We start from the raw sequence: 12,472 nt of genomic DNA, 5'->3' as shown, positions 1-12,472 counted from the left end.
ACATTATTGATGTTGAAAATCATCCCCTGAGAGGTTGTACCCACTTAACTCCTACCAAAATGAGTGGGATTGACTATTACCCACAACTTGTCAGCACTACATGTCAACAAATTTGTATCATAAAAATTACTTTATTAAAATAAGTGAAAATTATATCTAATTGGAAATTTAATTTAAATGTACTAAACTAGGAATGAAATTAAGCATCTTTCCATACGCTTAATTATATTTAAGAAGTAGAAGAGTATCTTTTTAAATTGACCTTTTGGCCTATTATTCATTTTACTGTGGTTTTTTTTTTTTTGCAGGGGAAGGGTCGCCTTAAGTTAACATCTGTTACCAATCTTCCTCCTTTTTCTCCCCCCACAAAGCCCCAGTACATAGTTGTATAAAGTTGTAAATTCTTCTGGTTCTTCTATGTGAGCTGACATCACAGCACGGCTACTGACGGACAAGTGGTGTGGTTCCATGCCTGGGAACTGAACTCCAGCTGCCGAAGCAGAGCTCACCAAACTTTCACCACTAGGCCATCAGGGCTGGCTCAATTTTTCTGTGTTTAAGGTTGGTGAGTGAAATTCATTTATATTTGAAAATTATGCTTTGTCTGCTATATGAGTTGTAAATATACTTTACCAGTTTGGTACTTATAATTTGCTATTGACTGTGCGATTATTTGGAGAATACAAAGGCACATAAAACAATCTGTCCACTGTTTGGCATGTAATTAGATATGAGTAAATATAAATTCTCTTTTTATTTCTATCTTCTCTTACTTGAAGTGAGAGTACAGGACATTCAAGATATATATCACAAGAATTCTACTAAAAAGTTTCGGGTATGACTTAGAGCTTCATGAGCTCATTTTCTATATCCCTTATGCTTAATCTTCAGTCTGAAATTTGAAAAAATGTTCTGAGTTATGGCAAATATTCTCCCTCTATTTTTTCTTCATTTTAGTCTCAGTGAGTCCCTGTGTCTTAAGAAAACATATTGAAAGACTTAGAAAAATAATAAATAAGGGGACAAATTTAACTTTAGATAACATAGTATAATTTAGAAAGTACAAAGTTTAGTAATAGAAGCTGAATTTAGAATGTAAACAATTAGAAAGGTTTGAGAAGTAAAGTAAAGGAAATAAATTTAGTCAAGGCAACGGATTAAAATAAGTCTCATGATGGACTGGGCCAACTGGATGGGTGTCCATTGTTAAAATTTTAACTTTATTGTTTCTCTCTCTCCACCTCCCTCCTTCTATTGTGTGTGTGTGTGTGTGTGTGTGTGTGTGTGTGTGTGTTTGTTTAGGTTTTATCAAAGAAGACATTCGGAAATGTGTAGACAATCGTTCTCTAATACTATATTCACTAGAAGAGTATGTTATAACTGGACTCTTGGTTGAAGAAATGTGAAAGCACATTGAATAAATCATGTAAAACTTTCCTCTACTTCTGCAACACGCTACCCTGATATTGATACGTCCTTGATGAAAATAGAAGAAAACATTCAGCTGAAGAAGTTATTCACTCATGCCAAATAACCCAAATTAACATTTATTATGTCTGAAGAATCATTTACTTTTTCATTAATTTTCTATTTCTTGTATCATTATTTTCATAGGCATTGGGTAAATAGATTGAATAAGTATTATAAATTCCATTTCATTCAGATAAAAGCAGTACACAGCAGGGAAGGGATTACCTATTGGAAAGCAGCAGTTCCATGATCCAGCATATGTAGTCAATCTCCAAATGTAGTATTCATTTTAAAATTCTTTTTTCTTTTCTTCTTTGCAGATTATTTCTAACCAGTGCTTTCCCTACATTGACTGAAACAATGTAGCAAAATAACAGTGTAACTGAGGTCATACTGTTGGATTGACACAAGATCCTAAGAGGCAGAAAATAGTGTTTGTGATCGTCTTCATTTTCTATGTGGGAACTGTGGTGGGAAATTTGCTTATTATTGTGACCATCAAGTCAAGCCGGACTCTTGGAAGCCCTATGTACTGTTTCTTATTTTATTTATCCTTAGTGGATACCTGCTTTTCAACGTCCGCAGCCCCTAGACTAATTGTGGATGCTCTCTCTGAAAAGAAAATCATTTCTTACAATGAGTGCATGGATCAGATCTTTGCACTGCATTCATTTGGCTCCATGGAGATCTTTGTCCCCATCTTTATGGCCGTTGATCGCTATGTGGCCATCTGTAAGCCCCTGCATTATCCAACCATCGTGAGCCGGCAAGTCTGCATCATCCTGATTGTTCTTGCATGGATAGGGTCTTTTATACATTCCATAGCTCAGATTATCCTGGCCTTGAGATTGCCTTTCTGTGGACCCAATTTGATTGATCATTATTGCTGTGAATGCAGCCCTTGTCGAAACTTGCCTGCGTGGATATTTACGTGATCAACCTACAGGTGGTGTCTAATAGTGGGTCCCTTCGCACAAGCAGTTTTGTGATTCTGATGATCTCATATGTTGTCATCTTGCATTCGCTGAGAAACCGCAGTGCAGAAGGGAAGAAAAAAGCTCTCTCCACTTGCACTTCCCACATCATTGTAGTCGTCTTATTCTTGGGCCCATGTATGTGTATGTATACATGCCCCCCAACCACTTTCTCCGTGGACAAGGTGGTGGCAGTATTTTATACTATTGGAACTCCCTTTCTCAATCCACTCATCTACACGCTGAGGAATGCAGAAGTAAACAATGCTATGAGAAAGTTACGGCATATCAAAATTACCTCAGAAAGCAAAAAATGAATTGAGGTCTTGGCCTGATTATTTATTGAGTCATGGTTTGACTGAATCTGTACAGATATCAGATATGACAGTCTGACTATTGTGAGAATAACAAACAGTCATATATGATTGTGAGTTGCTATTTTTTTCCTACTTCACAGTCAAGATGAATGCCACGGCTTCTAATTCTCTAATTGCGCCAAACTTACCAGTTCCAGCTATATCCTCCTGTCAAAGATTATTTTGAAATAAATTCAGTAAAATAACCTGAGTTTTCTTGTTCTCATTTCATTTTACTTTCCAGGTCATTATGAAGCTCATTGTCTACCCTGGTGTCTCAAAATTGGCATGTCATACATGAGGAGGGCTGAGTATTTACCAGAGAATGGAAATGTCGTGATGCCATTGTAAACTCATTTAATCTATAGCTCCATAACACCAGCACACACACATACAAAAAATACAGGATTTCATGGTTATTTGCATTTCAGAGGAATGAATTAATGAAGGTAAAAGATATAGAAGAAAATAAAATAAGCTAACATGTAACTGAAAAAATGAAGTTAAGATAATAGAATAAGAAGTTACATAGAGAAGAAAATCTAGAAGGTTTATATGGTTCAAAAGAACTTGTAGTTAAATTAAAACTAGAAAAATAGTGTAAAAATTTTTTAAATTTCTGGGACACAATATCCATCCAACGTATAGTTTTGAAGAGACCATCCACCCTCAAAAGTGATTCTACTTAAAGAGAAACTATGAATTCTAATTATTCTTTCATTTTAGGAAGAAGTGGAATGCCTGAAATGTGTTCAGTGAACTTTTTTATCATCCTTGTGTCTCATAAAAATAGTACAAAGTTAGGTATGTTTACTGAAAATTTACAGATGAAAAATCTAAAGTTCAGAGAAGTGAACAAATTCTATGAGCTTGTTCTGCTAAGAAGGACTAGAAGCAAAGTTTTAAAGCAGTCCTGTATGTCTCCCAAATCACTAATAAATGCTTCTGTCTCACTTTACCTGTTAATTCAAATATCTCTACAAGATGGCTTAAAATAAAGGAAACATTTGGAAGTGGATGAGCGATCACGAACTATATTCATTCTGGCTTTAAGATGGGTGGTATAATACAATGATTGAGAGTATGAACTGTGGACTAGAACTCATAAATCCAAATCCTGGCTCTACCACTTTATAGCCCTGTAGCTTTAGAAAAGATATATGAAATCCTGGGCCTAAATTTTATCTGTAAATTAGAAATGAAAATAGTCCCTATTTTATTGGCTTGTCATGAGGATTAAACAAGACGGTATACATAAAGAGCTTAGGAGAAAAAAATTTAGTATGTGTTATCTATTTTCATCATGATAAGAATGAAATTTTCAAAAAGAATTTTCAAAATATATTTACTAAAAGTTATATTTTTAAAATAAAAACCCCCATATATGTTTACTAACAGTATTTTTATTTTATTCAGAGAATGTAATTTATAATTATAATGGAAGGTAAATTTTAACTGAAAATATCAGTGAAGTACTGTTTTAAGAGGATTAAATAGAAACCTAAGAGAATGTTAAACGCATTGGTATTACTTAAGAAAGAAAAGAGACTCTTGAGAACATGCTCCAGGCTGTTTACATTTTGCATCATGAGGTTTAAAGATGACTTATATGTGGAATCTAAAAAAAAAAAGAAAAGAAAGAAAGAAAGAAAAGTTAAACTCATAGCAACAGAAAGTAGAAAAGTGTTTTCCCAGTGCTGGGAGGTAGGGGAAATAGGGAAAGTTTGGTAAAAGGGAACGAACTTTCAGCTATAAGATGAATAAGCTCTAAGGATCTAATATAAAACATGGTGACTATGGCTGAAAACATGGTGACTGTATTGTGTAATTGAAATGTACTAAGAGAGGAGAACTCAATTATTCTCACCAAAAAAAAAAAAAAAAGATAAATAGGTGAGGTGACGGATGTGTTAATTAACTATTTGAAGAGAATCTTTTCACAATGTGTACAATATATCAAATAACAAATCACCATGATGTATCCATTAAATAGCTTAAAATTTTATGTCAATTATACATCAATATCTGAAATTAAAAAAAGAAAAAATATTTACTCTATGTAAAGGGAAGAGAGGAACGTCTATCTGTTGTGAGCATGTGAAGAAGTATTCAAAAATGGGGCAGATGGGCATAAATTCAGATTGACATCTTGCACGCAATTGAGGTTTGAAAATAGAAGAGATAAGAGATGCAAAAATTTCAGAATATCATTCACGCTGATAGTCAGGTGCTGCATAATGACTTTTCGGTCAATGATTGACCGCATATATAACGATGGTCCCATAAGATTAGTACCATATAGCCTAGATGTGTAGTAGGCTATACCATCTAGATTTGTGTAAGTACACTCTATGATGTTCACATGACGATGGAATCACCTACTGATGCATTTCTCAGAACATGTCCCCATCATTAAGTGATTCATGACTGTCCTGTAGCTTTGTAGTACAGTTTGAAATCAGAAAGTGTGATGCTTCCAGCTTTGTTTTTCTTTCTCAGTAACACCTTGGCTATTCAGGGTCTTTTGTGATTCCATACAAATTTTAGAATTGTTTGTTCTATATCTGTGAAAAATGTCATTGAAATTTTGATAAGGATTGTGTTGAATTCTATAGATGGCTTTGGGTAGCCTGGTCGTTTTAACTGTATTAACACTTCCCATCGTGAACAGGGGATGTTCTTCCGTTTATTTGTGTCTTCTTTGATTTCTTTCATCAAAGTTCTGTAGTTTTCATTGTACAGATCTTTCATTTTATTGCTTAAACTTATTTCTGAATATTTTACTGTTTTTGATGCTACTGTGAGTGGGATTGCTTCCTTTATTTCTTTTTTAGATATTTTGTTGTTAGTGTACAGAAACACAACTGATTTCTGTATGTTGATTTTGTATCCTGCAACTTTACTGAATTTATTGATTAGTTCTGACTTTTTTGTTTTTGGTGGAGTCTTTACTATTTTCTCTATATAAGATCATATCATCTGCAAATGGAAACATTTTTACTTCTTTCCAATTTAAATGCCTTTTATTTCTTTATCATGCCTGATTACTCTAGCTAGTATTTCCAGTACAATATTGAATAGTAGTGGTAAGATTGGACACCCTTGAGTTATTCCTGGCCTTAGAGCATAATCTTTCAACTTTTCACCTTTGAGTATGATGTTAGCTGTAGGTTTGTCATATATAAACTTTATTATGTTGAGGTATGTTCCTTCTATACCTAGTTTATTGAGTATTTTTACCATGAAAGTATCTTGTATTTTGTCAAATGCTTTTTCTTCATCTATTGAGATGATCATATGATTTTTATTTTTCATTTTATTAACATAGTATATCACATTTAGAGATCCAAGAATACGCAATGGGGAAAAGATAGTCTCTTCAATAAATGGTGTTGGGAAAACTGGATAACCACATGCAGAAAAATGAAACTGAATCCTTATCTTATACCCCTCACAAAAATTAACTTGAAATGGATTAAAGACCTAAACATAAGACCTGATATGATAAAACTCTTAGAAGTGAACCAAGGGAAAAACTCCTTGACGTTGGTCTTGACAAAAAGTTTTTGTATATCCCATCAAAAGCAAAATATCAACAAGTGGAACTCTATCAAACTAAAAAGCTTCTGTACAGGAAGATAAACAATCAAAATAATGAAAAACCAACTTATGGAATGGGAGAAAATATTTACAAACCATATGCCTGATAAAGGGTTAATATCCAAAATATAGGAACTGAATAGACATTTTTCCAAGAAAGACATCTAATGGCCAATGAGTACATGAAAAGGTGTTCAACATCAATAATAATCAGAGAAATGCAAATCAAAACCACAATGAGACATCACCTCACACCTGTTAGAATGGCTATCATCAAGAACACAAGAAATAGCAAGTGTTGGTGAAGATATGGAGAAAAGAAAACCCATGTGCCCTGTTGGTGGGAAGGTAAATTGGTACAGCCACTTTGGAAAACAGTACAGAGGTTCCTCAAAAAATTATAAATCAAACCATCATATGATTCAGCAATCCCACTCCACTCTATATATCCAAAGGAAATAAAAACAGGATATTGAAGAAATAGCTGCACTCACTGGTCCATTGTAGCATTATTCATAACAGGCAAGATATGGAAACTATCTAAGGGTCTGGGGTCCATCAATGGATGAGTTGATAAAGAAGATATGATGTATCTGTGAATATAAATATATATGTATATATAAATGGAATATTATTCAGCCATAAGAAAGAAAAAAATCCTGCCATTTGTGACAACATGGTTAGAACTTGATGGTATTATGCTAAGTGAAATATGTCAGACACAGAAAGACAAATACTGTTATGATGTCACTATTATGTGGAATCTAAAAAAGCCAAACTCATAAAAACAGAGAGCAGAATGGTGGTTACCAGGAGTTGGAGGTTGGGGTAACAGAGGAGGAGTTGTTCAAAGGGTACAAAGTTGAAATTAGAAAATGAATTAGTTCTAGATATTTAATGCACAACATAGTGATTATGGTCAACAATACTGTATTATATACTTCATATTGCTAAGAGACCAGATCTTAAATATTCTCACACACAAAAAAATAGATGATTATGTGACGTGATAAAGGTTATCTAACACTGCAGTGGTAATCATATTGCAATATATTAATATACCAAATCAAAACATTGCATACCTTAAACATACACAATGTTATATGTCAATCATCTCTCATTTAAAATTTAAAAATGGGGGCTAGCCCAGTGGCGCAAGCGGCTAGGTGCATGCACTACACTCGGCGGCCCGGGGTTCGTCGGTTCGGATCCTGGGCACACACCGAGGCACCACTTGCCAAGCCATGCTGTGGCAGCGTCCCGTATAAAGTAGAGGAAGAAGGGCACAGATGTTAGCTCAGGGCCAATCTTCCTCAGCAAAAAGAGGAGGATTGGCATCAGATGTTAGCTCAGGGCTGATCTTCCTCCCAAAAAAAAAAAAAATTAAAAATGGACAAGAACTTGAATAGACGTTTCTAAAAAGAAGATATGCCAGTGGCCAATAAGCAATGAAAAGATGACCAAACATCACTATTCACACTTGTATACCGTTCATGGTAATGCAAAATGGAGCAGCCACTATGAAAGGCAGTAAGGCATTCCTCAAAAACGTAATTAGAATCAGCATACGATCCAGCATTTCCACTTCTGGGTATATACCCCCAAAATTGGAAGCAGGGACTCAAAGAGCTATTTGTACACTCATATTCATGGCAGCATTGTTCACAATAACAAAAACGTGTAAGCAACTCAAGTGTCCATCAATATTTTAACAGATAAAATGTTGTATACATACACTGAAATATTCTTCAGCACTGAAAAAGAAAATAATTCTGACGCGTACTACAATATGGATAAATTTTGATGACATGCGAAATGAAATAAGCCATTCACTTTTATATTTTATAATACATTTATATTTACAGGGAAGTTGTGAAAATAATCCAGAAATTTCCCATATACTCCACACTCAGTTTCCCCTGTTATCCTTTTACATAGTATGGTACATTTGTCACCACTAAGTCATTGATGTTAACACACTATTTTTAAGTAAAATTTGTGCTTTATTCAGATTCCTTAGTTTTTAACTAATGCCATTTTCCTTCTCCAGAATCTGCTCCAGGAAACCACATTACACTCAGTTGTCATGTTTTCTTCAGCTTCTCCAGGTAGTGACAGTTTCTGACTTTTCTTGTTTTTGATGAACTTAACAGTTTTGAGAAGTCCTAATCAGATATTTTGTATAAAAGCCATCAATTGGAGTCTGCCTGATATTTCACTCAAGATTAGACTGGGGTCATGGATTACTGGGAGAAAGACCACCGAGGTAAAGAGCCATTTCCATACATCACATCAGTGGGTGCATATTCTCAATGTGACTTCTCACTGTTGGTGTTAAGCTTGATCACCTGGCTGAGGTAGTGTTTGTCACGTATCTCCTCTGTACATTTATTCTTTTCTCCCCATTCCACAGTGTATCTTTTGGAGGAAGGCACTACGTACACTCTAAATAAGAGATGGAGAGTTATTTTATAATTCTTGAAAGCAGAGTAGTTATATAATTGTTATGAATTCTTTTTCATGTGAGATTTGTCTAATCTACCCTATTTATTTAGCTATTTACTCAATTATTTACATTACTATGAACTCATGGATGTTTTTAATACTATGAGTTTTACTTCAATTCTGTGTTATTTATTTTGTTGCTCAATTTTTTTTCCAGCTTTGGCCATTGGGGCTCTTTCAGTTGGCTCCTGTGTCCCTTGGGCAGGTCCTAATCACTGTGTGTGTGTGTGTGTGTGTGTGTGTGTGTGTGTATTTTAGCACTTCCATACTTTCAAGCACTACAAGATGCTGCAGTTTATCTTGTGCATTCACTGCCCTAGACCTAGAATCAGTCATTTCTTCAAAAAACCCTGATTCATTTTATTGAAGAATGGTATTAGAAACCGAGACCTGGGCACTCAATGATCATCACTTTTTATACTAGTCAAAAGATGTCATTTATGGCCCAAATGAGCACCTTTAATTGTGAGAATAGGCCATCTTTATTTTCCCGTAGTGTAATAAGATAAATTGATTATTAAGTTCTTTATCACATCTGGCTTATGTTTGTTAATTGGAAGGGAAGGGACACTTTAGGGAATGACCTTGGCCAGACTCCTATATGGTGCATCATTCACTTTTGTATACTCCTACAGGGAAGGCAAAAGAAGCATTTACCAGTCCAAACCCTGAGTGAGAGTGGATTTCTGAAAGTGTGGGATGAATCTGGGATCACCCTTTCTGCCTTCTTTCATGCAGGTGAGAACATAAGCCATAAGATGGAAATAAAAGATGTGCACAGCAGCTCCTGTTGGAAATGGACACTAGGTGAGGGCTATTTTTAGACTAAGGTGTGAGAGATAAGCAAAGAGAAATAATATCTGTTTGAATGTTCCACGGATACGATGATTTTGCTGTGGAATATAGGAGGATGCAGGCTTCCCTTCTCAATGGTAACCGAGTATAGAATAGGGCTGAAAACTATTGGATATTATCTGTAGGAAATTCTCGTAATTTTTTCATTCATTCAACAAATATTTATTATTAAACACCTAATTTTGTGTAGATGCTTAAATTCAGCAGTGAACAGACAAAAATTACTTTCCTTGTGTTGCTTCATTCTAATATATGTCACTCTTTTATCTATCATTCAAATTTATACATATATATACACATATATATCAATTTTGTGAACTATACAAATGTATCCATCTGTCTATATCTCTATCTAGTAAGATAGATAAGTAGATAGATGATAGATAGAGAATCTTTTCATAATTCTTATTTGTTAGAAACTGCAAATAAGTTTTCATTTGTTTGCTGAAGAGTTTTGATAAAGAGCATGTTTGAAAAACCTCTAAGACTGTAAGTGGACCTGTAGTTAATGGTGGTGTGGGGGTGTGAAATGTGTTAAAGAGCACTCAATTCCAGAACTGCCTCTATGGCTGACTCATCATCTTACTCAAACTCCTAAATCTTAATGTGCCCTAAAAATTTTGCCGTCCCTCCAGCCTACATCAGAAGACAATTGTTTTAGATAAGTAGTATGCCAATGTGAATAACAAATCACTTACTGAGATAAGCTTTCTAAAAGCTTTATTTTTAATGCAGCATGATTATGACATATTTTCAAATATTACCAAAGGGAATGTATTAAAAGTCAGGTCATCTTCCCAACTCTGATATTAAGAATGCAATTTCCCCAGCTGGAGACCACAAATATCATGCTATTTTAGTTTTCTAAATACAATTAATTTATGTAAGAATGTAAGTGTATGTCATACATGTTATTCTGCTGTTAATGAAAATATTACCATCTTAAGCACAAAGTTCTGAATTCTTTCACTTTACAGCATATTTTCAAAACCATTGCATATATATCTGCTTCATTTTGATTAGTACTTGCATAAAGAACCATCCCTGATTCATTCATCTCCCTTCTGATGGCCCCTGAAGTTGTTTCCTATCTTTTGCTACCAGGGAAAGGGCTGCAATGGTTGTCTTTGTGCCTGTAAGTGAGATTTTCTGCAGCAAATGGAATCACTAGACTTATGTGTATATGCAGTTGTAATATCATCGATGTTGAAAATCACTCTCTAAAAGATTGCACCCAAACTCCTACCAAAAACGTGTGGGATTGATTGTTTCCCACATTATTTTCAGTACTGTTTGTTAGAAGACATTTATTCAAAAAGATCACTGTTAATCTAGTAGGTGAGAAAGGTGTCTAATTGGAATTTAAACTTGAATGTATTTAGTTGTGAATGAAATTGAGCATCTTTTCACATGCTTAATTATTTTTAATAAAAAAGATTTCTTTTTAAATCAGTTCTTTTGTCCATTATTCACTTGCTCTGTGTTTGTAAAGATTGCTCTCTGAAATCCATGCATATTTGAAGAAATTATGCTTTTGTCTGACACGTATGTTGCAAATATATTTTACCAGTTGGCACTTATCTTGTGTTTTTAACTTTGCTATATTTGGAGAATATATGTGATGAGGTACACAAAACAATTTGTTTTCTGTTTGGTATATATGAGTGAATATTAATTCTCTTCTATTTCTATCTTCTCTTACTGAAGTTAGCAGATGAGACACTCAAGAACATAGATCCCAAGAATTTAATTTGAAAAGTTTCAGCTATGACTCGGAGCTTCATGAGCTCATTTTCTAAATCCCTGGTGCTTAACACAACATGAAATTTGGGAGAATATTCTGATTTATGAAAAACATTTTCTCTCTATTTTTCCTTCATTTTCATCTCAGTATCTCCTTGTGTCTTAAGAAAATATGTTGAAAGACTCAGAAAAATAATGAATAAAGGGAAGAATTTAACTTGGGCCACACAGTATAATTTAAAAAGTATAAAGTTTAATGATAGAAGCTGAATTTAGAACTGTAAACAACTGGAAATGTTTGAGAGAGAATGTAAAAGGAGATAAACTTAGTCAAGCCAAAGGTTGAAAGAAGTCTCATGGTACTGGACCAACTGACTGGGTGTTCATTGCTAAATTTGTGTTTGTTTCTCTCTCATTCTCTTCCTCTCTCTCTCTCTCAATCTGTGTGTGTGTGTGTAAGTTTTATTAAAGAAGACACGATCAAATGTTTTATCATTCCTTGAATATTCAGAATACTTACTAGAAGATATTTTATAACTGGACTACCAAGTTTAAGTAATGTGAAAGCATATTAAGGTAAATCATGCATAAGTTTTCTCTATTTTCACAACATGCTTCAAATAAGTCCCTGCTGAAAACTAAAGGAAGACATTCAGCTCAAGAAGTTATCCACTCATACTAAATCTCCTAAATTAATGTTTATTATGGCTGAAGAATCATTTACATTTTCACCGTGTATATATTTCCTTATTTTCATAAGCAGTCAGGTGAGTACATTGAATAAATATTTTGCTTTCCACTTTATTCAGGAAAAAACAACACAGAACATAGGTGAGTACCCATTGGTAAGTGGCACTTCCATAATACAGTATATGTATTTGAACTCCAAATGTAGTATTTATTTCATATATTTTTTCCTCTGCAGGTTACCTATTTCTAACCTGCACTTTCTGCACTTTGACTGAAACA

General features: G+C 34.2%; 1 pseudogene; it reads left to right on the top strand.

The window, feature by feature from the left end:
- The first annotated feature begins 1,830 nt into the window (after positions 1–1,830).
- LOC131395788 (olfactory receptor 4C11-like) lies at positions 1,831–2,761 on the top strand (annotated as a pseudogene).
- The last annotated feature ends 9,711 nt before the right edge of the window (positions 2,762–12,472 follow it).

The sequence above is a fragment of the Diceros bicornis genome, chromosome 31, assembly GCF_020826845.1.
Source record: "Diceros bicornis minor isolate mBicDic1 chromosome 31, mDicBic1.mat.cur, whole genome shotgun sequence".
In the NCBI taxonomy this organism is placed as follows: domain Eukaryota; kingdom Metazoa; phylum Chordata; class Mammalia; order Perissodactyla; family Rhinocerotidae; genus Diceros; species Diceros bicornis.
Note: the sequence above shows the minus strand (reverse complement) of the source record. Positions and strands in the feature narration are given on the sequence as shown.